This window comes from Haliaeetus albicilla, chromosome 9 (genome assembly GCF_947461875.1).
Source record: "Haliaeetus albicilla chromosome 9, bHalAlb1.1, whole genome shotgun sequence".
NCBI lineage: Eukaryota > Metazoa > Chordata > Aves > Accipitriformes > Accipitridae > Haliaeetus > Haliaeetus albicilla.
In genome coordinates this window covers 13772875-13800734 of record NC_091491.1, presented here as the reverse complement: position 1 = coordinate 13800734, position 27860 = coordinate 13772875, and the positions used below count along the sequence as shown (strand labels likewise).

Below are 27860 nucleotides of genomic sequence, written 5' to 3'. Positions count from 1 at the left end.
CTGCAGTCTGAATGGCTTGAACTAATGTTACGCAGGTTAAAATGTTGGGAATAGCATAGTGAGTGAAAGCAAAGCACTGCCTCAGCTAGTGGATGCCAGTGCTCGGGGGCAGGCAGCAGCAGTTGCTCAGGGAAAGACTGAGAAAAAAAGTGTGTGTGGGGTGAGCAGCCTTCTGGTTTTGGACTTCATGTGTCTAGGAGTCATTGCTGCAGAATGCTTGAAGCAACTGTTCTTGTTCTAAAAGTAGAGTAAATTGATAAATACAAATGAATGTTGTAGATGTTTCTTGTTAGTAAGAGTTGTCTCTGTACTTCAGCTCTTTTTCATTAAAAGGTAGTAGGATATTAGCCAAAGAAGGCATTTTCGTAGGGGGTGTGTGTGTGTGTGTATACACACATCCCTCCAGGCATTTTTTCCTTTAATATCCTACTCTGTATGTGTATACACACACCTACAGCTTTTATTCTTTAACTAATATCTTATTACCTACTCTGCATTTGTGTATATGTACATATGTCTTTATATACGTGTGTGTATATCCATACATATGTGCATTTGAAATGATTTTAGGAAAAATTATTTGCAATTTCTTTCTAGCTCCCTTTCCAGTCATCAGAGCAGCCTCTCCCCTTCCTCAGGGCTGTCTTCAAGCATATTGCATGTGGTAAGTCCTGTTTGCATTTGAACAGCTGTTTGTCACATAGTCAGTTTATCTGATGATTAAGACCCTCTCTTAATGTTCATTGTGTCCCAGTACAGGAGGAACCAAAAGGAGCCTTATCTCAGGGAAGGACTGCCAGCCCTCTCTCTCCTGGTGGAAAAAAAAAAAAAAAGTCTTTCCCACTTGTGATTTGTACTAGGTCAGGAATGGCTATTACAGAGACTGGCCAGTCACACAACTGCAGAGGAAACTTTCATGCTGGCATGGGGGGATGAAATACAGAAAGAATTTCTTGTAACAAATGTATTTAAAAAAAAAAAAAATCTTTGGAAGTGGCTCTCTGAGACTGCTCCAAAATGTGGACTGTTAGCAGTCTCCACTGGAGAGATTAGCTGGCAAAATGCAGGTGATGGAGTGATACATGTCATGACAAATGCCTCATGACAGATGGTTTTAGAGTTTGCCATGTGGCATTGTTGTCACCTGCGTATTTAGTGCATTTGAGAGAGCAAGGCAAATGGTAGTGAGCACTGTGCTGTGGATGAGGGTTGCACAAACAAATGTCAGAGGTGCTGCCTTGTTCTGTGCTGGGGTACTTCTGTACAATCCCAGTTGGGGTGTGCAGGTAGGTTACTGCTTTTCTTTATGCCGGTAGTTTGGTTTGTCATGCTCTATCCCTACTGAATATGCAACTTAAAAATTCACACTTGTCCAGCTGTCCTTCTTTTCTGTTGTCAGAGTTGTTTTGGCTTCTGTGTGTTGATGACACTGTTTTGCAGGTGTGATTGGCTTACAGCTAAGGCACTGTATTGTGCTGGATTCAAACCGGGAACTCCTTTATCCTCCTGTGTTCCTGTCCTACATCTGGTCTGTGTTTGAGTTTACCACATTGACTCTGTTGTGGGGCACTACAGTTTTAATCTTTTAAATTGCACAAGTGCATTGAGGAAATCACGATAGCAGTGTCCTGTCTTTTGAAAACAAATGCTGCCTTTCGGAAGGATGTAGGAGTTTATTTAACAGAACAAGTACTATCTTAAAGGAGTATGTATACAAGCAAAGGGCAAGAAATAATGCAGTGGAGTGAGATTTGAGTTACTGTGGTATAATTTTGTGATGATATAGCGGTTTGAATTGAACTCATAATAATTTTCTTTGAATACTTAAAAATCACAAGCATGCAACTCTAGTTGCTTGCTTGGTATATAAATAATGCCTATCTTTTGCATGTGCTGCTGTTACTTAAAAGTTTATTGGTTAGGGGTTTTTGTTTGGTTGGTTTTTTCTTTCCCCCACTGTGGTTTATTTGCTCTGTGATCCTCATTCTTTTTGTCACCAGCATTGAGAACACAGCTCTGCTCCAGCCCTCAAGAACCTCTTCAACTGCTTCAACCTCAGCCCCTAGCACCACCTCTTTGGTTGTCAGCATGGCAAGCAGTATGAACACTGCAAACAGCCTTGGCCTGAGTGTTACCCGTGTGTCTATAGCAGCTGCTATTGCATGGGCATCTCCCTTGGTGTCTTCAGGTTTGCAATATTAACTGGCAGAGGAGGAGGGTTGTGGTTTTTTTTCTAAAAATGGAGTAAATTGATAAGTAGAAATGAATGGTGTTGTAGATGTTTCTTGTTAGTAAGAGTTGTCTCTGTACTTCAGTTTTTTTTCATTAAAAGATAGTAGGGTATTAGTTAAAGAAAAAATAGTCTGTAGGGGTGTGTGTATATATCTATACATGCCCATAGATACATATATTACAGGTGTCTTTATATATGCACACCCCTACAGGCGTTTTTTCCCTTTAATATCCTACTCTGTGTGTGTATGTGTATACACCTACAATTTTTATTCTTCTATATCCTCCTATGTACTCTGTGATTATGTGTGTGTGTGTGGTATATATAATCTGTATATATACATACATACATATGTTTAAAATAGGGTTTTTTTGTTTTTTTTTTTGTTTTTTTTTAAAACCACTTGGAACTACCTTGGCTATTTAAACCCTTCTTGGTCTCAGTACAGTGCTTCCCTTTGTTTTGTTTGTAGGGCCCTGGTCTAGACTTGGTTTTTCTAGTATCAGATAGAGTATTACTGTCTTTGCAGTAGAGTACTACTGCAGGGTGTAGTATTCTCTGTGAGGAGGTGACAGACTGCAGGTGACAGAAGATCGTAAAAGTCTCTTATAAAAATCAAATACCTGAATTGTTAGGTCAGTAAGATTGGGTTTTTTGTTGTTGTTTTTTTTTTTTTCCCCCCAAAAGCCAAAAAACTAATCCTGGAATTTGATTTTGAATTAAATACAAACATCGATCCTTGCAAGTCTCCAGGCCAACTATCTGCATTAAAAAAAACATTGTCAGCTCCTAAGCTTGATGAGAACAGCAGAGGTGATTACAGATATGCAAGGGAAAAGGATAAAAAAAACCCTGCAGCAGTCTATTTTGGCAGTCCATAGGCATAAAACTAAGCTCTGGACTAAGCAGCCACAGCTGAGTTTGGTAAAAGAATTGACCAAAATGTTCATTGTTCTTTGCATAATACTTGGCTTCAGCCTTTGTCATCTCAGCTTTGTTCAAATAAGTCATCCCATCTCTTTCAGTTTTTTTTCCCTGGCTCAGGTTGTTGCTTTTCTCTTAAAGGTCTGTTTTTGTGGTGAAGTTATTTTTTAGCTGTGTTTTGTTTTTTTCACGTCAACTTCCTTGAACATAGCTTACAGAAGTGTTCTATAACAGTATTCCTTGAGCAACCAAGAAACCAAACGCGAAAGCAAGTCTGAAATCTAAAGATAGACAATATGAGTGCTTTTATGATCAACTAAATTGTACGCTATCCAAATATTACTGAACTTTAAAAAGTGTGCATTTTGCTTCTTCTTCTTTTTGTACTGTGTCTTACTCTGTTTTAATTAATCTCAAAGCAAATCCAGTCTTTGTACCGCTGTTAATACTGTCTATTCTTGCATTTTTCTCTGGGAATGGAAAAAAAGCATGTTGTCTGCTCCGTGGTCTCGTACTGGGAGTCTGTGCTGTGAGTGAATGCTTGCTTTGTAATTTTAAAGCCATGAGTGAGACTCTTAATTTTCAGTGAGTATTTATTTGCTTCAAATATACAAAAGCTCACTCTTTCAAAAAAAAAAAAAAAAAAAAGTTTGCAGATTTGTGTGCCGTTTTCCTTTTCTGATGTGGATGCAGTATGTCCAGTGGAACTTTACAGCAGGGCCAAGCGTGAGGGCTAGCAGGGTGCGTGGTCCCATAAGCTTCTTCTCCTAGCCTTTGTTTTCAAGCATGAGAAGACATTGTGCTGTGATGCCCGTTTTAAACAATATGAATCCCAGACTACTAAATTGCAGTCCTTATTTAGCTGGGCTCTAGGCATTCCATCTCCATCAGGCAAGTTATGAAAAGAGAATGCATATAGGCAAGGATTGGGAAAGTTTTACTGATGTGGTTACTGGAGTTTGAATGGTGCTGTCTAGATGAATGTCACGGTCTGCTTCTTTCAGGTGCAGAAGTTTCTGTGATAGCAGAAAAGGTGCTTCACCAGCTTGTGTTGTCACCTGCCCACCTTACCAGCAGCAGTCCTTGTCCTGACCCACTGTCAGCGAGGGCTCTGTGGAGCTCCTGACACTGTCACCCTTCGGTATCATAGGGAAGAAATACCAAGTTACTGCAGTGTCGTGCCCAGTGGTGACTGGTGGCTGAAAGCTGCTGTATGCCATCATCCCTGCTGGGGGGATGATCTATGTGTAGGTAGTATCTCTGGGGCATCTCCAGTTCATGTCTGGAGAGCACCTTTGTTCAGTGCTGTTTTCTGCTCTGTATAGTAGGCAGACTTTTTTTTTTTTTTTTGCATGGTGGTGGAGGCTCTTAAGTAGTATTAATTCCCGAGATACTGAGTGTTTCAACTTTCTCTTGCTCTCACTGGGACTTGGAGTGGTGCAGCACCTCTAGAAAGGAGGCTCACTCTTGATTTGCAGACTAACATCTGGGTTGACTTTTAAGTGCTTTGAAGTGTTACCTGAATGTGTTTTCAGCTTCCAAATGCACCTGCGGAGTGTGGTAAGTCCCCATTAACTTCAGATCCTTAGTGTTGTTTACAAAAGCAGGTCAGAGAAAGGTGGTCGCTTCGTAAGACTGGAACTGGCGCTGTTTTTTACCTGGTATAAACCTGTCTCTCCCCATGAGAAAGTAGCTAATACTTTTTAGTGGATCTTGTAAGTGTTGCTTTTCTTAGCAGCTGTACAGGGAAGTGCAGGCCCTGGACTCTAGTTCTTGATCTGCGAGAGCAACTGCTTTCTGCTCGACCGGCATGCAGTGCGGTGTCATGTGCACTTGACTTTATATCCTGAAGGTAGCAATGTTAATGTAGCGGACAGAGATTGTGCAGCGTAGATCCTGTGTCTGCTTCTTGTGTAGGACATGCTACTGTGTCCTCCTTCCCTTCTGGGATTTGTAGAGCCTCCCTGTCTCTCAGGAGTAAGACTCAATTTGCTGACCCAAGTAGTCCAGGTCTAGAGGTGGTAGAGTGCTGGCCGTGTTGGAGAGCTTACCGTGATCAGTTCCTGGCGCAGGTTGTGCTTTTCGTTTGATGGGAATGATGAATCTGAGGTACTTCAGCCCCTTAGGAGCCAATTTGAAGTGCTGTTCTTGCATGCCTGTTCTACACATCCTCTTAGTCGTGGGTACATCAGGGATTCCTTCAGTTAATTTTTTGGATTGGAGAAAGATCCACAGTCATTCTGCATTTTACAGCTTTTTATTAATAAATGGCATTGCAAAGTATATGCCATCTGCTTTCATCCTCCATCACCTGTTTCTGTTAAGGAAGAGTTGTGCTGGGTGGCTTGTCAAGAGCACTTTTGGAGCAAAAATAAGAGGATGTCCCCTCTTGTGCCTTTCTCCTCTTAGGCAAGTGACTGTTCTTGCTGATGGCAGAGGGCTGGAAGCTTTCTGCATGTATTTGCCAGAGCCAGGCCCTTGTAATGGGGGGTTGGGGGGGAGAAGGGGGGCATGTCTCCAACTTTCTGAGATGCCTTTGTAGTTCTCTGAATTGAAGTGGGAGATTCTTACCTGAATCTGGTAAATCTAATTCAGCAGGTGTGAGACTTGCACAGTGGTTTAACACCTGCTAAGCCTACAGCCAAGACTTCGCCTCACATCTGGAGCAGGATGGTTTGCCTTGCCTGTGCGAAGTGTGTGTCACAGATGCTGGTGGCTGTGGATGTAACATCAGGAGATTGCGGAGGCGGAAGGATGAGGATGTGTTTCTGGTTAGGACTCTGTATGGAGGGGAAGGGGAAACTCCCTGGCTGCATCCATGCCTCTTGCATGTCTGGTGCCATGTGTACCGCTGGGTGTATTCCAGTAGGTTACAAGTTTTGTGGTGTTCGGTCTCACTTGGTACGGTGACAGTAGTTGGCACGTGGATGTAGCTGGCATAACTCCCTTTTTTCCCCTCCTGTTTGAATGCTTGTTTAGGCTGTAATTCAGTGGTACTTTAAAGAGGGCTTTAAAAGCCCTAGGGTTTGTAACTTGGGATTGTGGTGTGCAGGAAGGAAAAACATAGATGTGGTGGGGTTTAATCTGTGTAAAAGAGTTGCTTGGGGTAGAGTGCATACGCAGAACCAACCTTTTGCACAATAGAGATGAGATGACGGGATGTTTTGCAAATTGCAAATTCCTGCATAGAGGACTTCCCCCCCACCCCAGACTATTTGCCAAGGGATCCTTGTTTAGCTGAGGTTTCGGATTTAGATTTTGTGAAAGCAAAATGTACTCTTTTACTCAATCTCATGGCACAACATAATGGTGCTAGAATGTTTTGTTAGGACGGGAAGCTTGCTGTAGCTTCCCATGTAGTGGTGGAACATGATGTTGCTTAGGTTGCAGGATTCCTAGTCTGTTTTCATTGCTGGGTGAAGTGCTAAAAGTGTACAGAGCTACAAAGAGTAAGGTGTGCTTGTGTGAGAATATTTGAGTGGAGAGAGCTTCAAAATTATGTAAGAGCCTGACCTATCTGAGCAGCAAAGTGACTAGTGAATATCAGGGTTATACTTGCTTACAGCTAGCCTGTTGATCAGCAAAATGCATTTGGTGGCAGCTGGGACGGGAGTTTTTCTCCCATGGTCACCTATCGCAGCTTGGCAGGTAGCTAGATGGGGTGTGAGCATGGTGGAGCCCTGCTTTCCTGGAGATGGCTGAACACCTGCCTGCCCATGGGAAGTAGTGAATGAATGCCTTGTTTTCCTTTGCTTGCTTGTGCGGCTTTTGCTTTACCTATTAAACTGTCTTTATCTCAGCCCACAAGTTTTTTTTTCTCACGTTTACTCTTCTGATTCTCTCCCCTATCCCAGTGTGAGGGAGGTGAGTGAGTGGCTGTGTGGTGCTTAGTTGCTGGCTGGGGTTAGACCACGACAGAGCTCATGGGGGAAATCAGTGTGACCTTCTTTCCTCTGTCTGCTGCCACGTACTAGCTCATGGTGTGTTCCCTTAGAGGCTTGTGGAAGACAGAGCAAAGCTGCTCTTGATCCGAAATGGCTTGTGATCTTTGCTTCTCTGGTGGAGCTGGGGCCTGCTGAGCATGAAGCTTCTGGCTGTGCACCATCAGTGGAGCTGATGGCCTCAGAGGAGAAGGGAAGCAGTGTATGGAATTGAAGCCGCTGCTTCAGTAGCGTCCATGGGATTTGTCTGAAGTGCTCCCTAGCAGTAGGGAAGCTTCGGTGTTGTGGAGAATACGAGTAGGTAGTTCCTCTTAAAGAAAATACTAGACTTCAAGCAGCAGCACTGCGGAGGCGAAGCATCTGTCTTTCTCACTGCGTTGTATGTCCCTTCTCTGTTTGACAGGTACTCGATGGGTGAGCTTCTACGAGCACATCATCACAGTGGGAACGGGACAAGGTTCCTTCCTGTTTTACAGTATCAGAGCCCAGAGGTTTCTGGGTGAAAAGCCCCCCTGTGCCTGCCATGGACAGAAGCAGAAATAGGAGGAAGCAGAGTTTTGCAGTTGACTACTGGGAAAGGCTGGCTGGTGAGTAGCTTGAGGCTGTAGGAGACCCTTTACACAGGGGTGCCATAGGGCTTGAGAAGTGGTTCTTTTTATAGTCCTGGGAGCTATTGCATGAAAGGCATCCCAGCAAAACAGTGATCATGTAACCAATAACTGTAATCATGCATGAAATGCAAGAAGTGCTGCAGAATTGCTTTCTACAAAAGCTTTCTGAAAGAGTATTGAAGGTTGGTTGCTTGAGTGTAAGTCATACTGAGTACTGCTCTTGCACACCGATTCATGAACGAACTAGATTTTATATCTTTATATTTCTGAATGTCATCTGACCTGTAGTTTTCAGAACCTCAAACACAAAAGACATTGTCTTCCTTTCAAACTATGCTCCTGTAGCGTGGCACTCAAAGCGAGAGTGATTTCATTTAATTGTGTGCAATTTTAGAAAGTGTGGCTTCCTGAGGTAATGCCATGGCAGGCACTTGCGTTCAATTTTCTGCATGTTCTCATAAAGCAGTTAATGGCTTTGTCTAACTTCTAGCCATTAGCTTTTCTATCATTCTGGTGTAACTTTAAAAAGGAGTGAAGCTTGGTATCTTCCCTACCCTTCACCTCCCCCCCTGTCGTGGTTTAACCCCAGCCAGCAACTAAGCACCACGCAGCCGCTCACTCACTCCCCCCCCCCATCCAGTGGGATGGGGGAGAAAATCAGGAAAAGAAGTAAAACTCCTGGGTTGAGATAAGAACGATTTAATAGAACAGAAAAGAAGAGACTAATAATGATAATGATAACACTAATAAAATGACAACAGTAGTAATAAAAGGATTGAAATGTACAAATGATGCACAGGGCAATCGCTCACCACCCGCCGACCGACACCCAGCCAGTCCCCAAGCGGCGAAAAAACCCTGCCCCCCCCACTTCCCAGTTCCTAAACTAGATGGGACGTCACATGGTATGGAATACACTGTTGGCCAGTTTGGGTCAGGTGCCCTGGCTGGGCATGAGAAGCTGAAAAATCCTTGACTGTAGTCTAAACACTACTGAGCAACAACTGAAAACATCAGTGTTATCAACATTCTTCACATACTGAACTCAAAACATAGCACTGTACCAGCTACTAGGAAGACAGCTAACTACATCCCAGATGAAACCAGGACACCCCCCCCCTCCAGTGTTTGGCCCAAATGTCCTGAAGCTTTTTCTGAGGACAAATCTGGTGTCTTCAGGAAGTTGATTTGTCTGAAGCTTCAGGGAGTGTTAATAGAAAAGATTCTTCTTAGGCTCTGGAAGCTACCTTTGGCTATTGTGAGACAAGGTTTTGGGTTGGCTTGGCACCAATAACAATCTAACCTTTCCTTTAATAGAATCCTGATGAAACCTGGAGGAACTATTTTTTCTGACCTAAATTTCTTCCCAAATGCTCTTCAGACCCACTGCTTTGACTTGTCTGGGACAAAACTCTCTGTGGCAGGAGGTCCCCTTCCATCAGGACTTCATGGGAATTGCGCTGGTCTCTGGAGCTAATGATAACTCTTTACAAATGCTGGTCTTTACACAGATTTCCCCTTTTCTTTTCCTTTTTTTAACAACAAAACCATGTGATGCCGTTGTTTTCTGATTTCAAGGCAAGTTATTTTTTGGCAGAGATTTCTGTTGGTCTCCAGCAGTTTTGTTCCTCTTTTTGAAGCAGTTTTTTGCTTTAACCTCCTTGATGCTTTATATGAAGGGTTTTTGAAATCTCTTTTTATTGTATTGAGTCCAGATGCCTCTTCCCCCACATTGAGGCTATCTTGGCCATGTGCCCCCTCCCCTACTTTGCTGTGAGGCAGGATTCCTTTCTCAGAGAGGGGTTGCTCCTGGGCTTTCTGTGAAAGTCTAGGGGCTGCATGTGTGCAGGTACTTTGTGTCAGTGACGTTACCTGGAGTGAGGGCTACTTGTAATCAAACAACTTTAAATGTATTTATAAGAGAGAAGCTACTGCTTTATCTGTAGACCTGGCCCTGGCCTGGGTTGATCTTATTTTTTAAAAGTACAGGTCTAATGACACTGTTTATACATAGAGGAATATGGTCATTTTAAGCTGTAATTGGTGGAGCCCAGGGATGGATTCCCTGGGAGTATTGCCCATCAAGCCCAAACTGTAGGAGTGCAGGAGTTTTCAAAAGTGTGTTTGTATTTGAATTGTAGTTTTCAGCAGTGCTGGGAGCAAAAATGGATCTCTGTTCCTCCTCTGCCTGTCCCAGGTATCGGCTTGCACAACTGGAGTTTGCGTACTCTGTGTTCTGCAGCATGGCTATTGCAGGGGGACATGACATGGAGGGCCTGCAGAGGTGCTGAGGGAAAATGGGGGCTAGGGGCATGAGTGTTCTGGTTGTTCAAAATGAACTAAATCTCTCCATTTTCCAGATGAGCCAAGGTTCCTGAGTGTGCTGCTGCTGTAGGTAATGGGTTCTTCATAACCTGCCTACAACGCAGGATGTTTTTTGTCTCAGGCTGTGGAAACTTTTCCCATTTTAGCTGTTCTGGTTGGCCATCTCCTGTAACGAGCCAGTGTGATAAATGAACTGGTTTGTGGGGTTTTTTTGTTTTGTTGTTTTGGTTTTTTTTTGTTTGTTTGTTTGTTTGTTTTCCCCAAGGTTGAAGAGTGTACCTCAGGCTTCACTAACGCAAGCTAGAAGCTTTCCATGTAGCAAGGTAACTTGCTGTTAGCTCGTGTTGCGCTAGCACCTGCTGTCATCCTGCTTGCTATAGGAAAGGCTCAGTCTTCCCCCAAATGCCCTGCTGCCTTGTGCATTGAAACTCCCTCGAACTTCTGTGGGACTGGGTGGAGAGAATAGGTCCAATGGCCTTCAGGTTCAGCTGTGAAGCGTGTGCGTTCCAGGGTGATGGTCTTCCCCACTGCTCAGCTAAAGTGCAGGATTCCAGGGTGCTCCTGCTAGACTTTTGGCAGGCACTAAACTCTCAGCTTGTTACTCACGCCTCTGTTCTGCTGGGATGAATGCCTTTGCCCTGCCCCTGTTGCTGGTGGAGCAGAGTGTGCCTGTACCTCGCTGCTTTGGTGCCGAATGGGCGGTTGGTTGAAGCTGAGAAGACAGACAGGGCTGGGACGTGCTCTGTTCTCCTGTCTCTGCTGGAGGTCACAGCCACCACCACAGAGTAGCTCTAGTCCCCTACGCAGTTCCTGGCAGACTGCCTGGAGCTAGTCTGCCTGTGTCCTTGTGGTTCCTCTCATCTCTGTACTCAGTATCTTCATCAGTAATGCCAAGCAGTGAGCCTCAGGCTTAATTTCCAGTTGGTAGTGGAGAGTTGGATGGAAATCCTGCAAGGAAAGGAATGCAGTTCCCTCCAGGTGGAAATCCTGGCCAGAGAATAGCTCTCCCAGAGGTGCACCTGTCCCAGAAGTACAATTTACTCCCGCTGAGCACTGCCATGGGTGCTTCACAAACAGCTCTTCTTGTGACGTTCATAATTCTACTTCCCTTGTGGGTTAGTTGCTTAAATGGAATCAGTTCATGGCGCTGCGTGTGTGACTCTTCAGGCTTTTCTCAGAAAAAGGGCAGATTATATCCCCTGGGGTAGCAAAGGAGCACACCAATTTTAGAGTTGTTCATTGTTTTTTAAAGATGTTGTAATGGTGCCTGTGTTGTTCTGTGATGGCAACATACTGCTTTGGTTATTTTACAGGCTTTGAAAAGTGGAAGTATACAGAGAAGAACCAAGTCTTGGGTGAAGTATGACAGGTTGTGTATTTCTAGGATTATCCCTCCAGCTACTGTGTAAGATCACTGTGTCAGAGGGAATGTGTTCTGCTCTAGCTTTTTTTTATTTGGGCTTGGTTTGAGGTGCTGCTTGCTCTTTTTTCTTCTTTTCTTTTTTTTCCTCCTCTTTCTTCTCTTTCCTAAAGAAACTAGTCACTTGAGTCTACTTGAGTGTCCTCCAGTTGTGCTGAAACAACATTTACTAGTTAGGCGCTGAGTGTCACCAGTGCCAAAGGAAAACTCCTGGTCTGGAAGTCCTAGCCCTGATGTTGGTCAATTAATTGAAGCATATTGCAGGTCTGGGTGAGGGGGCAAAAAGGGTGTTTGTATGGACTGAGCTTCAGCTTCCAGATAGAGAGGCTGATCTTTCGGCAGAGTCGGCAGAGTCACTAGGTTACTGCAGAGGCATCCCTGAAAAGTGTCCCTCTCTGCTGACTGTGGTCTCCCTGAGTACCTCAGTGTGTGGTCCTAAAGCCTGGTAGTGTGAATGCCCTTTTCCTCCTTTTTTTTCCTGCATAGGAAGCTTTGGACAAATCTCGGAAGAATCTGGACAACGATGTAAAATTCCTCAAGTCTCACCTGCTTCTGTGTATTCTGCTTTCAGGGTGCTTTCTTGCAAAGAGAACTTCTCATGGGGAGGGATCCACCCTTGTTGCTGTATGAAAATCCCCCCGAAAAACTGGAAACAAACTAGGTAGTGCTGCAAGCCTGCAAACAAATGGGGCCAGAGAGAACTTGATTTCTAGCCTGTTTCAGTGGTTTGAAATGCTTGTAGCCATACAGATGTTAAGTTTCTGAACATTTTGTGGTTGGTCATCTGTCACTTTTGGTCCAGTCAGTGTTAGAACTTGAGATGGAGAAAGGTGATGATAGGCCAACTGTCCAAAGATAAGTGATGGGAGAAAAAGCCGGGTTTTCTTGATTTGATTTTCTTGCCCTGTTGAGTTAGATACTGGAATTGAAACCCAGGCTCATGGGGAGAAAGGCAGGGGTTTCCCATTAAAGTGCAGGAATGGCTGTAGGGCAGGGAATCTCCAGGCTCTGCATGGAGGCGATCTGGGGGTAGCCTGTTGTTGAAATGGCAGATAGACCCCTGCGATGGATGGAGTTGAGTCTTGTGACTGTGCTTCAGTAGCTTCTTGAACGGCTCACTGTGCTCTGCTGAGACCCAGTGGCATGCTGTATTGGGTTTGTGCGGCAAGGTTTTGGTAGCAGGGGGTTTACAGGGGTGCTTTCTGTAAGAAGCTGCTGGAAGCTTTTCCTGTGTCCAACAGAGCCAATACCAGCTGGCTCTAAGATGGACCTGCCGCTGGCCAAGGCTGAGCCAATCAGCGATAGTGGTAGCACCTCTGTTATAGCATATTTAAGAAAGAAAAAAAGTTGCTGGGACAGACGGAAACGGCAGCTGGAGAGAGAAGTGAGAACATGTAAGAGAAACAACCCTGTAGACACCGAGGTCAGTGAAGAAGGAGGGGGAGGAGATGCTCCAGGCACTGGAGCAGAGATTCCCCTGCAGCCCGTGGTGAAGACCATGGTGAGGCAGGCTGTCCCCCTGCAGCCCATGGAGGTCCACGGTGGAGCAGGTGGGTGCCCGAAGGAGGCTGTGACCCCGTGGGAAGCCTGCGCTGGAGCAGGCTCCTGGCAGGACCTGCAGATCTGTGGAGAGAGGAGCCCACAGAGCAGGTTTTCTGGCAGGAGTTGTGACCCCGTGGGGGACCCATGCTGGAGCAGTTCATGAAGAACTGCAGCCCGTGGGGAGGACCCATGTTGAAGTTTGTGGAGGACTGTCTCCTGTGGGAGGGACCCCATGGTGGAGCAGGGGAAGAGTCTGATGAGTCCTGCCCCCGAGGAGGATGAAGTGGCAGAGATAACATGTGATGAACTGGCCATAAAGTCCATTCCCCATCCCCCTGCGCCACTGCGGGGGGGTAGGTAGAGAATCTGGGAGGGAAGGGAGGGGTGGAGGGAAGGTGTTTTGAGATTTGGTTTTATTTCTCATTACCCTACTCTGGTTGATTGGTAATTGAGTTAATTTTCCTCAAGCTGAGTCTGTTTTGCCCCTGATGGTAATTGGTGAGTGATCTCTCCTGTCCTTATCTTGACCCATGAGCCCTTTGTTATATTTTCTCTCCCCTGTCCAGCTGAGGAGGGGGGAGTGATAGAATGGCTTTGGTGGGCACCTGGCATCCAGCCAGGATCAACCCACCACACATGCCTGTTTTCAGAATGTCTTATCTTTTCCAATGTTCCTTAATGATTTCCCTCCGTTGTTCTTGCCTGCCCTCCGGAATGGTGCGTTTGGGGTTGCGTCCTCCACCCCACATCATCCCATCTTTACTGCAGCAATATTGTACTGGCAGTGGCGACCTCCGTCGAGCAGCAGTGGGCTTGCTGGCATTTTGTCAAGCCATGCTGGAGACCTTCAATTTGCTTTATTTGAGACCGAGTAGACCTTTGAGGCTGGCTCAGCCTGTAGAAGTGGGCAGTTGCCCTTGTCCATGTTTGACTGATGGGATTACACAGTAAAGGTCTATTCCTGGGAGGGTGGGGGGAACAGGCTCTGGTTTATCTCGCATTAGGCACTTGAAGGAGAGAAAAGAACTTTAATCATAGCAGCCCTTGAGACTTTTCTTCCTGCTGTTGACTTTTCAGTCATGTGGGAGCTTTTGTGCTGCTGGCGACTGTAGGAAGCAGCTAATTTTATGGCTCAGCTCTTTTCAGGAGACTAGCATGTTAATTCGGGCATCTTTGGGTATTACATTGTCAGTGTTTGTGATCACATGTAATCAAACTAGTGACTTTAATTCTGGGCTTGGTAATACCCAGCTTGCAAGTACTGGGCAACTGAGCAACCCCTCAGTAACAATTGGGTGTTACCACGAGGGACATTCTTAAGGAAGTGGGAGCTACTTTGCAATGTTGGCTTGAGCACAGCAATGAGGGTGATGCTCAACCTCTTCCCCAAACACCTTCTCCTGGGAATTCCTCCAGCTTTCTCCCTTTGTACAGTCAAGTCATCCAGGGAGAACTGCTAGTGCTCTCCTTGGGCGCTTTCCGGGATTGTGGTAAAGAAGTGGGTCCATATGTTTGGTTCCCTCCTCAGTGCTGCTGGTGTTAGTCCAAGGGGAGTAAATGGCCAACGGATAGTTAATAGGTGCTTGTTCCTAGTCTCAGTTGTTCATTTTCCACTTAGATCCATTTTTAAGACTTGCTACAAGAGTGTGCCCAGTGATCTTACTGGACTTATTCTGTCCACAAAGGTTACACTGACATTGTGGGTGACTCTTGGGTCTCCCCTAATGAGGGGGACTCCTAAACTTCATTATGGGGATATATTTGCTGCCTCTGTTTCAAGTCTTTGGCTGCTTTTTGTATCTTGAGGATTAAGATACTTGTGTATCTGTTGTTGTTCTCCAGAATTTCATCCTCTTCCCTTGCCTGAGCACTTGCTTTGTATATAGCCTGCATCTGCAGAGTTAACAGGTGAAAGATTGTACTTTATGTACTGTAGTGTCTCTAAAACTCTTAAAATGGTATTTGAATTTTCTGCCTTCTCAGCTGGGTGCCTGTCTTGTTTCATAACATTTCTCCCTTTGGAGCTTTGGAAGTGTCTGGCAAGTGTTTGGCTTGTCTTGGCTTCTCTTTGCTGGCTTTACAGGGAAGATTTCTTGGCAATCAGTGGTGCAGGTTGCAAGTGTGAGCTTCTGGCTTCCTGTTGCACCCCAGGTGATGCGAGAGTCCTAGCAGATGCAGAAGTGCTTGTTTATTTTATTCTAGGGAGGTGGTGGTCTCTAAACTACCCACAGTGTGCTGAGTTTTCTTTACCAAGCAAGGGGAGAAGTTACTGCTTAGAATTTTACAGCTGAAACTACAAAGCCAGTCCCTTAACTGTGCCAAGTTTCTTGCCCTAAGAGCCGTTGCTGTTCTGGTTACAGGAATAACTGTGCAGCTGGAGGAGCAAAGTGAGGAAATGACAAAGCAATTCAAGGGCTGACAATGGATCAGAGGGGGGTACAAGCAGGTGAAAGCGCTGCAAGAAATATGTCCTGCTGCTGCTTTTGAGAATATCTTAACTTGGAAACGTGTTATAGGAAAATGATGTTGAGTTTGAAGATCCAGGGCAGAAGTGTGAGGGTCTGATGATTCCGCATTGTGTGTTTCCAAGTTCTTTGCCTTTTCAGCCCAGTTAGTTTAGAGTATAGCTAAAGGGATTTTGCATTAGAGTAAGTCTTTATTGGCCTCGTATCAAACACGGATGTATGACAGTGGTGTCAGACTGGAGAATGTGAAGGGTTTTTAATTTCAGTCCTCATACCTGTTGAGATGCTCTTTGAAGTGTGAATCTCTTACAGCTCAGCTGAAGCATGATTTTCCTGAGCCTGTGGACATCCTGAGGTGTGGCTGTGTCTTCCTAATGAGCACTTCTGGTGCCAGCTTTAGGACCTGCAGGTGAGACCTGCAAGTCTTCATCTTAAGTACTTAAGTGTTGGGGGTTTTTTTGGGGTTTTTTTTTTTTTGGGGGGGGGTGTTGTTCAGTAGTTGAAGGAGGATGGGGGAGGGAATTGGGTGTTTCTGGTGGGAGGAAATAGTGAGGAGGAAAAGAGGATGCTCACTCATAGGGGAAGGACAAGGGAGGATGAGAGATGACAGTTCTTCCAAGGATCCTGCCATGATCGGGTAGCTCAAATCTTCATTAATGCGCTCAACTTTACTGCTTCAATTCAGGACATGCAGCTGGACAGGGGTTTGTCTTGCATGTCCCTGGCCTCACCTTTGACTCTCTGACTCTCGTTGTCCCCACACTCCGCATGGAAGACCTGGTACGGACTTGGACCTTTAATTATGGCATTCATCCAGTGATACTTCTTCTCCAGGTCACTGCTCATTGACAGTTTATCAAACTGACACTTTATCAATTTATATAACTGGAGTTTATTTTCTGGTGATACACAGAGAATAGTAACTACACAGAGTACTGCCAGTGTGAACATCTTAAAAAACAAAACAAAACAAACAAACATCCAGCTACATACCTCATCCCACAAAAAGACTAGAAGTTGGAGCTCTATGTCACTGTCCCCTTGGCAGAAAACTCAGTTATAAAGCCTTACAACTCTCCCAACAGACATATACCCAGAGTTACCTCAGCTCAAACACGTATGACCACGGGGTTACAATCTAAACCAGAACAAAGGTGTACGTCGCCTGCCAAAGTGCACTTCCATCTGGGAGTCTCTTGTGCTGCATCAGTTCACAGATGTTGTTCAGAGGGCAGCTGCACTAACAGTCAAGTAGGTACAACAGAGGGGACAAAGCCCTGCGAGGGAACAGGAGTGAAGCCAGGAAATGGAGGATCTGAAGCTGACTTGGCACAAAGGAAAAGGATGTAGAATCACAGCCCAGGATTATAATTAAATTCCATGCCCCACCCCTTAAGGTTCTTCGTTCTCTAACCAAAGAACATTGCCTCAAAGCCTCTGGAAGGGAACTGAAGATGGACAAGACAACAACAACAAACAAAGAAAACTCAATGCAACTGAAAAAATACCTCGAGGCAATCGTTTTGAAATCCTTTGTCAGACATTTCTAGAAGGACAGAAGAGAAATCTAGAGGTTCTCAGAAGTCAGACATACAAGTTGCTTTTTGTGAACTCTCACAGACTCTAGAACTGTTCTTTAATAAGTGTAAAAAACATTTAGCAGCATATCTTTTATTCTTGAGGTACTGAACTAGCAGAATATTAATGTCAAATCAAAACCTGACAAAGTATAGTATGTCAAACTCATTCTACAGCGAAAGCTGAAATTTATTCATCGCTATTTGTGTGCTGTGTCCAGAATGATGCATTACCTTCAACCCACAACTGATCTTCCTCTGCATGCAGCAGTCTTGCACAAACAGGTGACTCTTCCTACAGGGACTGTATTTTCATGCTTAGTTCCTCCTGTTGCATGCAGGTGTGGAGTCAGGCTACAGCTCGAGTGCAGCTGAGTAGGAGGGAGGCCTTACAGTGCAGTTCACTGCCCAAGACAGCTGGTAAAAACACGATGCACACAGCAGCCCCTCTGCCCTAACCATGACAGCAGCCCCTCTGCCCTAACCACGTCCCTGAAAAACAACACCTGCATTGCACGATCAGGACCAGTAATTCCCTCTCCTCTCATCCTCCCTTGTCCTTCCCCTGTGAGTGAGCACCCTCTTTTCCTCCTCACTATTTCCTCCCACCAGAAACACCCAATTCCCTCCCCCATCCTCCTTCAACTATTAACAACTAGTCCCTAACAACTGGCAGGGGAGCACAGCACTGGCTGCTGTGGGAGTCCTTGCATTGGCAAGGACACGTGCCTGATCCTAACCAGGAGACTACTGTGTATTGGGGAGTCTGTTGTCCATAGAACAGTTAACAGGAGAAGGCATGGGCCTGGTGCTGTGCAATGCTGCAAATAGAGCTTGGTCTTCAAGCCTGTGTTGTGCTCCATGTATCCCTTGTTCACAGGATAACCTCAGCCTGCTAATCATAACAAAGGACCCTGTAGACAGCTCCTGCTACTAGCAATTACATGTCCTTGTCTCTATCACAAAGTGAAGCAACAGGTTCTCAAGTGAACATCCTTTTGTTTGGCAGCAGAAATGATGAATAGTATTATTTTGTTCTAAGAAAATCCTGGAAGATCTCAAAAGATCAAATTGTCAATGGAACCTCTCCACAGGCAGGAACTGCACCACGGGCCGTGCCCTCATTGGAGGTCCCTCTGACCACACCACTTGGGGTTCCCAGCATCTGAAGGACATAAGATTAGCTAAACCATCCTCTTTTTCCTTCTGGTGTTAGCTTCAATAAATGGAATTCTAATCAATACATTACATAGTCTGAGGGCCTTTCTTACAGGGATCACAAAGAAAACTATGGCCAGTGTGCTACTGTTTCAAATCCCAAAGAAGGGTTCCCAGTGTACTGTTTAGGGCTTAGAGTTTATTATCTAAGGATTTAGACCTTTCCATTTAATAGTAAGTCATCAACCCTCAGCCCCAAAGTGGTAAACTGTAAGGCTTGGAACCCACATAGTCACTGGGGATTTGAAGTTTATGGATGAAGTTAGATTTGAAATCCCATGCCCTGATCAGTAAATGAGGAAACTGCAAACCCTGACTGGTAAATAATGAGCCCCACACAATCAAGTAATAAACCATGGCTCCTGAGTGAGGAAACCCTCAAGAACAAACTAAACTATAAACTGTAACTGAAAAATCCTGAACCTTCAGTTTTTAACACAGTTGAAAGCACATTGAGTAGAATCCATCTACGGATCCAAAGCTACATCAGTGATTCAATACTGAGGCACTGTCAACGCCTGCTGCAAGGTCCTGGGCTCCCTTTCCCACCAGATCTGTCTGCATTCCTCATCTTTAACCGCACAGGGGTCTTATTCTCACCCTGATGCCCTGGGGGCCTACCCAGTGCTGCCCTCCGTTACCTTGATCCACCTTTAGCACATACCCCTGCATACATCTTGGTGTTCTGATTTTGGCCGGCACTCAAGCTTACCAACTTCCTGGCACCCTCTCTCTCCCAAAGCCATTCATCCCTGTGCTGGTCCCCTGCCCTGGTAGGCAAGGTCAGACTTTTTTCTTCTGCTCAGAAGAAATGACTGTCCAGTGTTACGTGGCCAACTCATCTGTGAGAACACACTCATGGAAGGCACATCACAAAACACCCTGCTGTACAAAAAGGACTGCTGAAATGTTGCACCTCACTAAGAGTGTCACTGAAACTTTTCTAATGCGACAATGTTTTTATAGATACTATGTATAACACATTAAACAAAACGGATGACCATCCCAACAGAGCACTTGGGAAAAAAAAAGTGGCCTCATCACATCAAATTGTGTCAGCATTAGAACTTTAGTGCCTCACCTTTCTCTGCACTCCTATAACAGCATTAGGTGGCTCAGTAGAGGTTATTTTTGTACACGTTGTTCCTGGCCCTCACCTTCCCTTTGCAGCCTATTCACAGGCCCAACTGTGCTGGGGATCTGCACTTGCCTTAGTACCTAAACTTCTCATCACTCTTGTTCTCTGCACAGCCTATTTCCAAAATGAAAACATCTGGGTAGTTCTCCCAGAAGGAAGGTGCCAGGCCTGAAAGCTGTTCGTGGCCCTCACTTTCCCTTTGCAGCCAATTCACAGGCTGAACAGCACTAGGGATCTGTGCTTTCTTAGTGTCATGTCCCAATTTCTCTGGACAATAACTCAGGTTTGCTGATTCCCAGGTGAAGATTCCTTTGCTGATTAAGGTGAAACAATACCAGGGATCCTTAACTCACAAAACTCAACTTTTATTCACTCACAGCAAGAATTGGCATGCTCACCACAAAATTGGTATGCTTAAAACAAGAATTGGTATTGATGTCAGATACCGAAAATCCTGTGGTAGATTAGAATTTAAATTAAGTTAGTTAGCCAGGATCATTCTGAGCTTTTCTATTCTTCCTGTTTAATGGTGCCTCACTTGGAGCACTGATTCTGATTCTTTCTATTCTTCCTGATTGATGGTGCATCCCTCTTGGCAGGAGAATGAACCACTGACCCAATACAGAGCGACTTAGCAGTCAAAGTGAGGAGGGGCTACCTCCTCAAACGACCACTGAAGACTACCCGAGACATCCGTGCATGCAGAGAAGGCATCTGATGTGTCATGGTTACATAATCCTATGCATATGCATTAGATAGTTTCAATATGCATTAGGTAGGAGTAGCTTAATAAATTAGATGCAATTGTTACTGTATAAACAGCACATACCTGATGACTCTGGTATGCTTGATTTGTGGAAAGTCCATGGAGCACCCTGCACAGAATAAAGCAATATCTCTCCTGAGTGTGTGAGATATTGGTCTGTTGCACACCAGGTAACGAATCCGCTTTTAGGACAACAGTATGCACACCACCAAAATTGGTATGCTCACAGCAAAAATTGGCATGAAACTGACGTGCAGAAAACACTCCACAATCAGCGAGACTGTAAAGTAGGTATGTTCATTCAGCGCTGGGCAGCACGGGGGGTAGTCCCACCAAAGAAGTCGTGCATGCCTGACTCTGCAGTTCGCTTCAAATTTATACAGTGAAGTGTTACATATACATGGCGTTTCACAATACGCCTAGACATAGGCATGATCTATCCCCGCTTCATATTAAAATTAGTTCCAAAAAGTCACAAGGCCGGTCTTGGCAGGTTTTTGGGGTTGACTGCTGTTTCTTATCAGGGACTATCCTCTGCCCCAGCCAGCCTCAACAATGCAAACGTTAAGCATCACTTCTCATCCCCTTGGCCCATGTCTACCTCTACTGAAATTTCTTTAACTTCACTATAAGCTAGATAATTATTAAACAGTTCCTATCTACATCTATATATCTACTATATCTACTAAGGTTCCTTTGGTTCCCCGTTATAAAACTATGTCAGTAAACTGTGTAATGTGCTAACCCTGCATCACCAAACATATACTACAGGTCTTGCTTATCTGGGGATCAGTTCAGTGAAGACAATAAGGAGATCCTTCCCGTTGAGAGGTTTGGAGCAGACCCTCTTGCTTTCTAGACTCCTTCTCAGAGAGGAGCCCAGGGGCGGCTGGATCTGCTCCTCGTCCCAGACTTGGTCAACGGTTTATGTCTAAAGGGATGACGTGAGGGGATTACAGAAAAGGAAAGAGAGAAGAGAAAGATTTCACATGTCCTGGGTCCAGCGTTGGTTCAGTTAGCTGAGGGGTCGGGCTCCGGTGGGCTTGCACACCTGGGGCTTCAGTTTGTGTCCTTTTATCATCCTTGCCCCTCCTTCGGGCGGCCATTAGGCTAATTAGGTGTTGTGAGGGGTTTGTGAGTCTTTAGGCTTGGGGGGTCTTTCGGGGAGTAACTTCCCCTTCCCTGCCTGGTGAGTTGCCCTGTTCAGGATATCAGAACAGGGATCTGTGCACCCTCCAGCACACCCTCCCCGTCCTGTTGCTGATGGGTGCTGATCCGCTTCTTTTCACCTGGGGTTCCTTGCTAGGCAGAGTTCCTTGTTATGCAGAGTTAGTCGTTAAGCAGAACTTGCCCCACCACAATGTTTGTTACATTAACTCTTTCAGTCCCTCACAATCTGCACTTGCCTAGTGACCTAAACATATCACCACTCTCAATCTCTGCGCAGCCTATTTCCAATAGAGAAAACATCCAGCTAGTTCTCCCACAAGGAAGGTGCCAGGCCTGAAAGCTGTTGCTGGCCGTCGCCCTCCCTTTGCAGCCCATTCACAGCCACAACAGCACTGGGGATCTGCACTTGTAATTCTGTGGGGACTATGGCTGCCTGCATGCCATCGGGGGTGAAGGAATACACCCCCCAGCGTGCCCCACGGCAGGGAGCACAGCTCCCAGCATGCTGTGGAGTACAGTCCCAGGAGCTGGAGGGCCACCCAGCCCCACGGGTGGCCCAGGAGGCTGCAGCTGACGTGACGCATGGGCTGGCCTGACGCCTCCTCGCTCTCCTGCCACCCAGCATGCCTGGGGCAGGAGCACCTGGGGCTGCGGGGCGAGTTGATGGCACGCAGCAGCTACAGCTGTGGCAGGGAGAGGAAGAGATGACAGCTGTGAGGCCCAGCGTGGCAAACCTCGTCTTGTTGTCCCAAAAGGGTTCTTCTACCCGGTGTGCAGATGGCCAATAACGCACTGAGTCAAGATACTTGGTTTTTATTTCTTTTCTGTGCAGAAGAGGGTGCCAGGCATCTAACACTGCCAGCACACACTTGAAACACAAGCAGGGTCTTGTACACACATCAGGATCAAGGAAGAAGTGGTACAAAAATACATGATTGGTTACAAACAATTTATATAACAGAAGTGCTTCTACACATGTCTACGTGATTACCTAACTCATTATATTAAGGTGGTCTCTTACATTTACATACTCATTATGCACAAGTGGGTGTCATTTTTAACATTAAAAATCAAGCTAGGTTAGCTAAGGACGTGCTTTTCTTGACACTACTCCAAGACTGGGCACCTATGATATAAATCAGCAGTAAGGGAATAGCATTGACAGAACCACATTGTTTCACATCCTTGCTTCAATGGATTCAATGTAGGGACTTTCCATTCCTATTCCTATGGTTTCAATAACTGATTGTTGGAGTCAACTATTGTCCTTCTGACATCAGTCTGTGCTGGAGTCCAGCCCCTCCTGTCACCTGCTCAGAGAAAGATGTCACTTTGAAGGACAGCAGCACCTTTAACCTGGCAGCTTTTTCTCCAGTGCCAATCCTGAGTTTCCATCAGGCACCCAGAGGCTATGACAGCAGAAGCCCCCGCTGTGCCTTGCAATGGAATATACAGCACCACTGGTGACTTCAGAAAAATGCGTTTCAACAAGCTGGAAAACCAGGATAGAAGTTTATCAAGTTTTCAAGCATTTTCTTATAAAGAGAGGAGCTGGAAGTAACTGGAAGATGTTCCGATCTACCAATCCATCCAAATTCCCTATCAGATGTGGAGGAAGAGGCTGAGATGGCCAGTGCTTGAGAGAATAGGCTTCTTCCTGCTGAGGCAGAGTGAGAGGTGTAACAACTTTTATCTGTTCTCAACTGACATCGAGGCAAAAGGGTCAAGGACCTTGAAACTGAAGACTGAATATCTGTCCTGGTTTTGGTTGGGATAGAGTTAATTTTCTGTCTATAGTAGCTGGTATAGTGTTATGTTTTGGATTTAGTATGAGAAAGATGTTGATAACACACAGATGTTTTCTGTTGTTGCTAAGTAGTGTTCATACTAAGTCAAGGATTTTTCAGCTTCTCATGCCCAGCCAGAAAGAAGGCTGGAGGGGCACAAGATGTTGGGAGGGGACACAGCCAGGACAGCTGACCCAAAGTGGCCAGAGGGGTGTTCCATACCATGGGACATCACATCTAGTATATAAACTGGGGGGAGTTGGGCTCAGAGGGATCGCTGCTTGGGAACTAACTGGGTGATGGTCGGCGAGTGGTGAGCAATTGCATTGTGCATCACTTGTTTTGTATATTCCAATCCTTTTATTGTCATTTTATTATTGTTAGTATTATCCTTATTAGTTTCTTCCTTTCTGTTCTATTAAACTGTTCTTCTCGCAACCCACAAGTTTTACCTTTTTTCCTTCCAATTCTCTCCCCCATCCCGCTGGGTGGTAGGGAGTGAGTGAGTGGCTGTTGCTGGCTGGGGTTAAACCACAACATGAGCCTAGAAAAGTCTCAAACTCTTGTTCCATACTTCAATTTCTGTTCGAGAATGGAAGGAATGCTAAGTGTTACCATGTTTGACTGCCCAGAGCGGGAGAAGGAGGAAGCCATAGGCAGGGGGAGAAGCAGTAAAGTGTAATACTGAATAAGTCTGATATCCAGGATGCACACATGCTGCATAGCAGTGATAGAATGTGCTGGAATACAAACACACTTACTTTCACCAATTTGGTTTTGTCATACTCTTCCCGACATTGGTAAATACATGGCCTGAGCACAGCATATCATTTTTCCAGTTGAAATGTACTGAAGTTCTTAGTTATGTCACTGACAAAATTCAACAGTTGCTGAAGAAAAAAATGGAAGTAATACCAGTTAGAATAGCACAAGATCCTTTCAATGCACTCTGTATGTTTCCAGACGTTAAACCAGAACAAAACAAGAGACATCCTACTTTCTTCTATTGTGAAATACAATGTCAGTGACAGTTCAGAGAAGAGATTAAATATCTCATGAAATTTCCCTGGAGAAAACAAGCTAATTCTTCATAGTTCAGAGAAAAGGAAGGCTCAAATTTCAGATGATATTTTATTACTAATCAGTCTATCATAGGAATGATCATAATTGCAAATCAGCTACTTCCAGAACAGCAAGGAATGACACGAGCCACATAGCACAGTCTCTTTGTTTTGTACCTCAAGGGGGTACTACTTCTGGTCAACAGAGCTGGCAGCAAAGACAGATCAGAATCCAAGGGCACATCAGCTGTTTCCATGTCTGCTCTTCCAGAGTAGAGGTTTCTGGAAGCCAGTACCCCTGTGTTGTTGGGTCTCTGAGTAAGCCCTTACTCCCTCTGCACATCCCCCAGTAGTCTCTCAGCATGTACGGAGACAGCAGTCCCTTTCAGACAGGGACCGTCTTTTCATTTTGCACCTCTCCAGTGTGAAGCAGTGACGCCCTGTTCCTCCAGATGCGCTCCTTGCTGCTGTCCAGTTCACCTACTAAATCAATAGGAAGGAGATGGTGATGTTGCACGCCATCTCACACTGTGTTTTATTCCACTGCAGCCTGATGAATTAATACTTCTGCATTTAAAAAGAGGTGGATGTTCTTGAGTGGCCATGAACATGGAGTGTTAGTTTGTTGTCTGTGTTAGCTGCTCTTGTGAGGACAGCAACATTTTTGTAGGCCACTAGAGTGTGGTGCCCTTTTCCCTGGAGTGAGGAGCTCTGCCCTGAGGCTCACCTCAGCCCACCAGAGATCATCGCTTGGTCTCCTGCTCTTGGCTCTCTCCTGGCGAACCGGCGGGCTGGCTCCTGGCTGTGCTGCAGCTTCCTTCATCTGGGGGAGACCCACGGTCGGTGCTAAGGCTGTGCAGCTGGTATAGGCCTTCAGTCCTGCACTGGGGCATTGGATGTGGCGAGGGGCATGGCACAGCAGGGGCTTGGCCTCTCACGCAGCCTTTCTTTCTCCCTCCCTCCTGCCCCTTCTCCTCAGCCTTTCTGTCAGACCTGATTTACTCACAGTCCTCACAGGCCCAACTGCAGAGCCTTTCTGCAATGACCCCTGAGCCAAGTGGCCACGGGGCTGAAAGCAACCCAGCTGCCTGCTATCCCAGACAAGCCCGGCAGTGCTGTCGCCGTTGCAGACACCACCAGATCAATTCTTCGGGTGTTTCTGGAGATGACAGAAGTGAAGGCTGTCTTCTAAATGGACAGAACAACCTGCTGCCTCTCGAGAAAACCTTGGGAGAAGTGCTTCAGCCTTCAGCTAAGCACACGATATGGGGTCTTGCAAGACATGACATCCATATCACTATGCTTTTCTACAGGTGGATACGACACAGTCCCTCCAGGAGCCCATGCTACGTACCAGTCCTGCCCTCCTCTTCCCTGCCCTAGCAGGGGATGCAGGTTGGGTTCCAGCTTCCCGCAGTTGTGGGCTGCTGCATGCCTCTTGCCGCAACCGATGCCACTGCAGCACTGCCAGCTCGCTGTGGACACACAGTGGGAGGAGGTGGTGTGAGCACAGGGCGACCGCTCTCCAGCCGGGGCTCCCAAGCTGGGTGCACGCCGCACCTGCAGAAGGCAGCTCTGCCGAGAGGCCAGTGCCAGGAAAAGCGCCTGTCTCCCCTGGTGCTGCGGGCAGTGGGAGGAAGGGCAGTGCGGGAGAGGAGACACTGCCCGTGTCTGGAGAGATTTACCACTTGAGCTTGTCCTGCAGATCCGTCTGGCCCTCTGGTCCCTCTGCCCCCTGCGCTTGCGGGTGACCTGCCCCAGGATGCATGTCACCACCTGCCGCAGGGCCTGGCGTGTCCGTGGGGAAAGGCTCCTGCAACAGCAAGGACAAAGTCTCTCTGACCCTTCAGCTGTGACCCTCCTGCCTCTTCCTGCTCCCAGCCCCACACCTACGTGGCCCCATTCAGCCCCACAACGCCTTCAAGGCAGGAGGAGTTTCAAGCACCTGCTTTGGCCCCTGCCATCAGGCTCTAACCCAGCTCATTCCCATGGCTGAAGAAATTCCCGGGTGCTCTGTGAGGCCCCACGGCTCAGGGGTTGGCTTCCCTGACCCCCCACCAGTGGCTCACCACCACCCCAGTGCCCCAGGCCTCGGCTGGAGCTGGCGCACTCTTACCGCTTAGGGGGGACAGTGTCATCCTCGCAGACTGTGGGTGGCTCTTCTCCGGCCTCTTCCCACTCCTCCATCATCGTCTCCAGGAGGTTGGGGCTGGAGTCCCCCATCTCTGTGCTAGTCGAGGGGCTGACTGATGCTTGCTCAGAGGAACTGGATTACTGCACAGGAAGAGACTCTCATACAACAGCCCCGCACCTGGAAGGTGCTGCTTCCCAGCATGCAGACCCCCAGGCCACTTCTGGCAGGGACCCCAGCGGGATGGGGAAAACCAGGAGAAGGACCTCAGCATACCCTTGGGGTGATGCCTGAGCGTCACCAGGGTTTCACTACAACTCCCTGTCACCCCTCTTGCTCAGGAAAGGCAGCAGTCACCTGCCCAGCTCTGCTGCAGCAATGCTGCTGGGACGGCTGCGGTGCTAGAGGTATCTTGCAATCTCAGCCCCCCAGAAGAGAAAGTGCTCTTTTCTGCAGGAATTCAAAGTACCTGGCTCCTCTGTGTCTCCTTTTCTCTCCTTTTCTCTCTTAGCCTTCTCTTTGGTCACTGGCGGGGTTTGCAGTTTACTTTTTTTCTGCTCCACCAGCTCTGTTTTCTCCTTTTCCTCTTCATCCAAGTATTTCTGGATGTGTTCTGGAAGCTTCTCCTTCCTCTTCAAGTGTTTATTCTGGAGGGGGACGAAAATACAACAGCAGGCAGCATTAGTCTGCCCTGCAGAGGGCTGGGCTGTTTTCATTCCTATCCTCCCTTCTGCCCCTTCTCTTCTGCCTTTCTGCCCACACTGGTTTGCTCCCAGGTTCCTGCAGGTTCCACCAAAGAGCCTGTCTGTAATGACTAGGAAGATAAGTCAAAGATAAGATAAAGAAAAACCACCTGGCAGCTGGCTATTCCAGACAAGCCTTGCAGTCATGTTGCTGACAGAAACATTCACAAGTAAGGTCTTTGGGTGTGTTTCATGAACCTAATGGAAGTGAAAAATATATTCTCAGATGGCAGAGTCACCCACCTCTCTTCAAGTAAGCACCAAAGCAACTAGTCAGTGGTCCTGTGCACACACAGTGAAGAATCTTGTGACAATTGGCATGCGTGGAGTGAGGCTTCTCTACAGTCCAGTATGACACGCTCGCTGCAGCAGCCCATGTCAGGTACCTTTTCTCTCCTCTCAATAGCTCTGGCAATGAAGTCTACTGTTTGGGGTTCGACCAGAGGAATTAGTTTCTCTTTCTCTTTCTCCTCCTTTTCCTCCAAGGAGCTCCCCTGGATGGCCAGTAGCTGCCTGCAAAGACACAACAGGGTGTGTTGGCAGGAGTGCAGGAGGAGCTGGTTCTGCATCTCATGCTTCCAAGTGGTGCACCTGCTTCTGCAGCAGAATGCGCTCTACTTGCTTCCTTGTGATTAAGTCCACAGAAACAGAGAAGACCCCAAGCTGTCAGACTCAGATGTGCCCAACAGCCCCACTAAAACTCAGGATGCCAAGGTCTAAGCCCTCTCTTGCTGGAGCAACGAGAGGAACAGGGTCCTACGCCCAGAGATACTGCTAAACCCTTCGGGTCAGTGCACCAAAATCTGAC

The 27860-nt window shown here is 46.4% G+C and overlaps 2 long non-coding RNA genes across 2 annotated transcripts; one reads left to right on the top strand and one right to left on the bottom strand.

Moving 5' to 3' along the window:
• Positions 1 to 462: 462 nt before the first annotated feature.
• LOC138686800 (uncharacterized) lies at positions 463 to 7701 on the top strand. Its single transcript, XR_011326106.1, has 3 exons — positions 463 to 664; positions 760 to 814; positions 1441 to 7701. It is a non-coding gene; the product is annotated as an uncharacterized lncRNA (long non-coding RNA).
• Positions 7702 to 26208: 18507 nt separating this feature from the next.
• Positions 26209 to 27551, bottom strand: LOC138686681 (uncharacterized). Its single transcript, XR_011325973.1, has 3 exons — positions 27439 to 27551; positions 26779 to 26956; positions 26209 to 26452 (listed from the first exon to the last, which is right to left on the bottom strand). It is a non-coding gene; the product is annotated as an uncharacterized lncRNA (long non-coding RNA).
• Between the last annotated feature and the right edge of the window lie 309 nt (positions 27552 to 27860).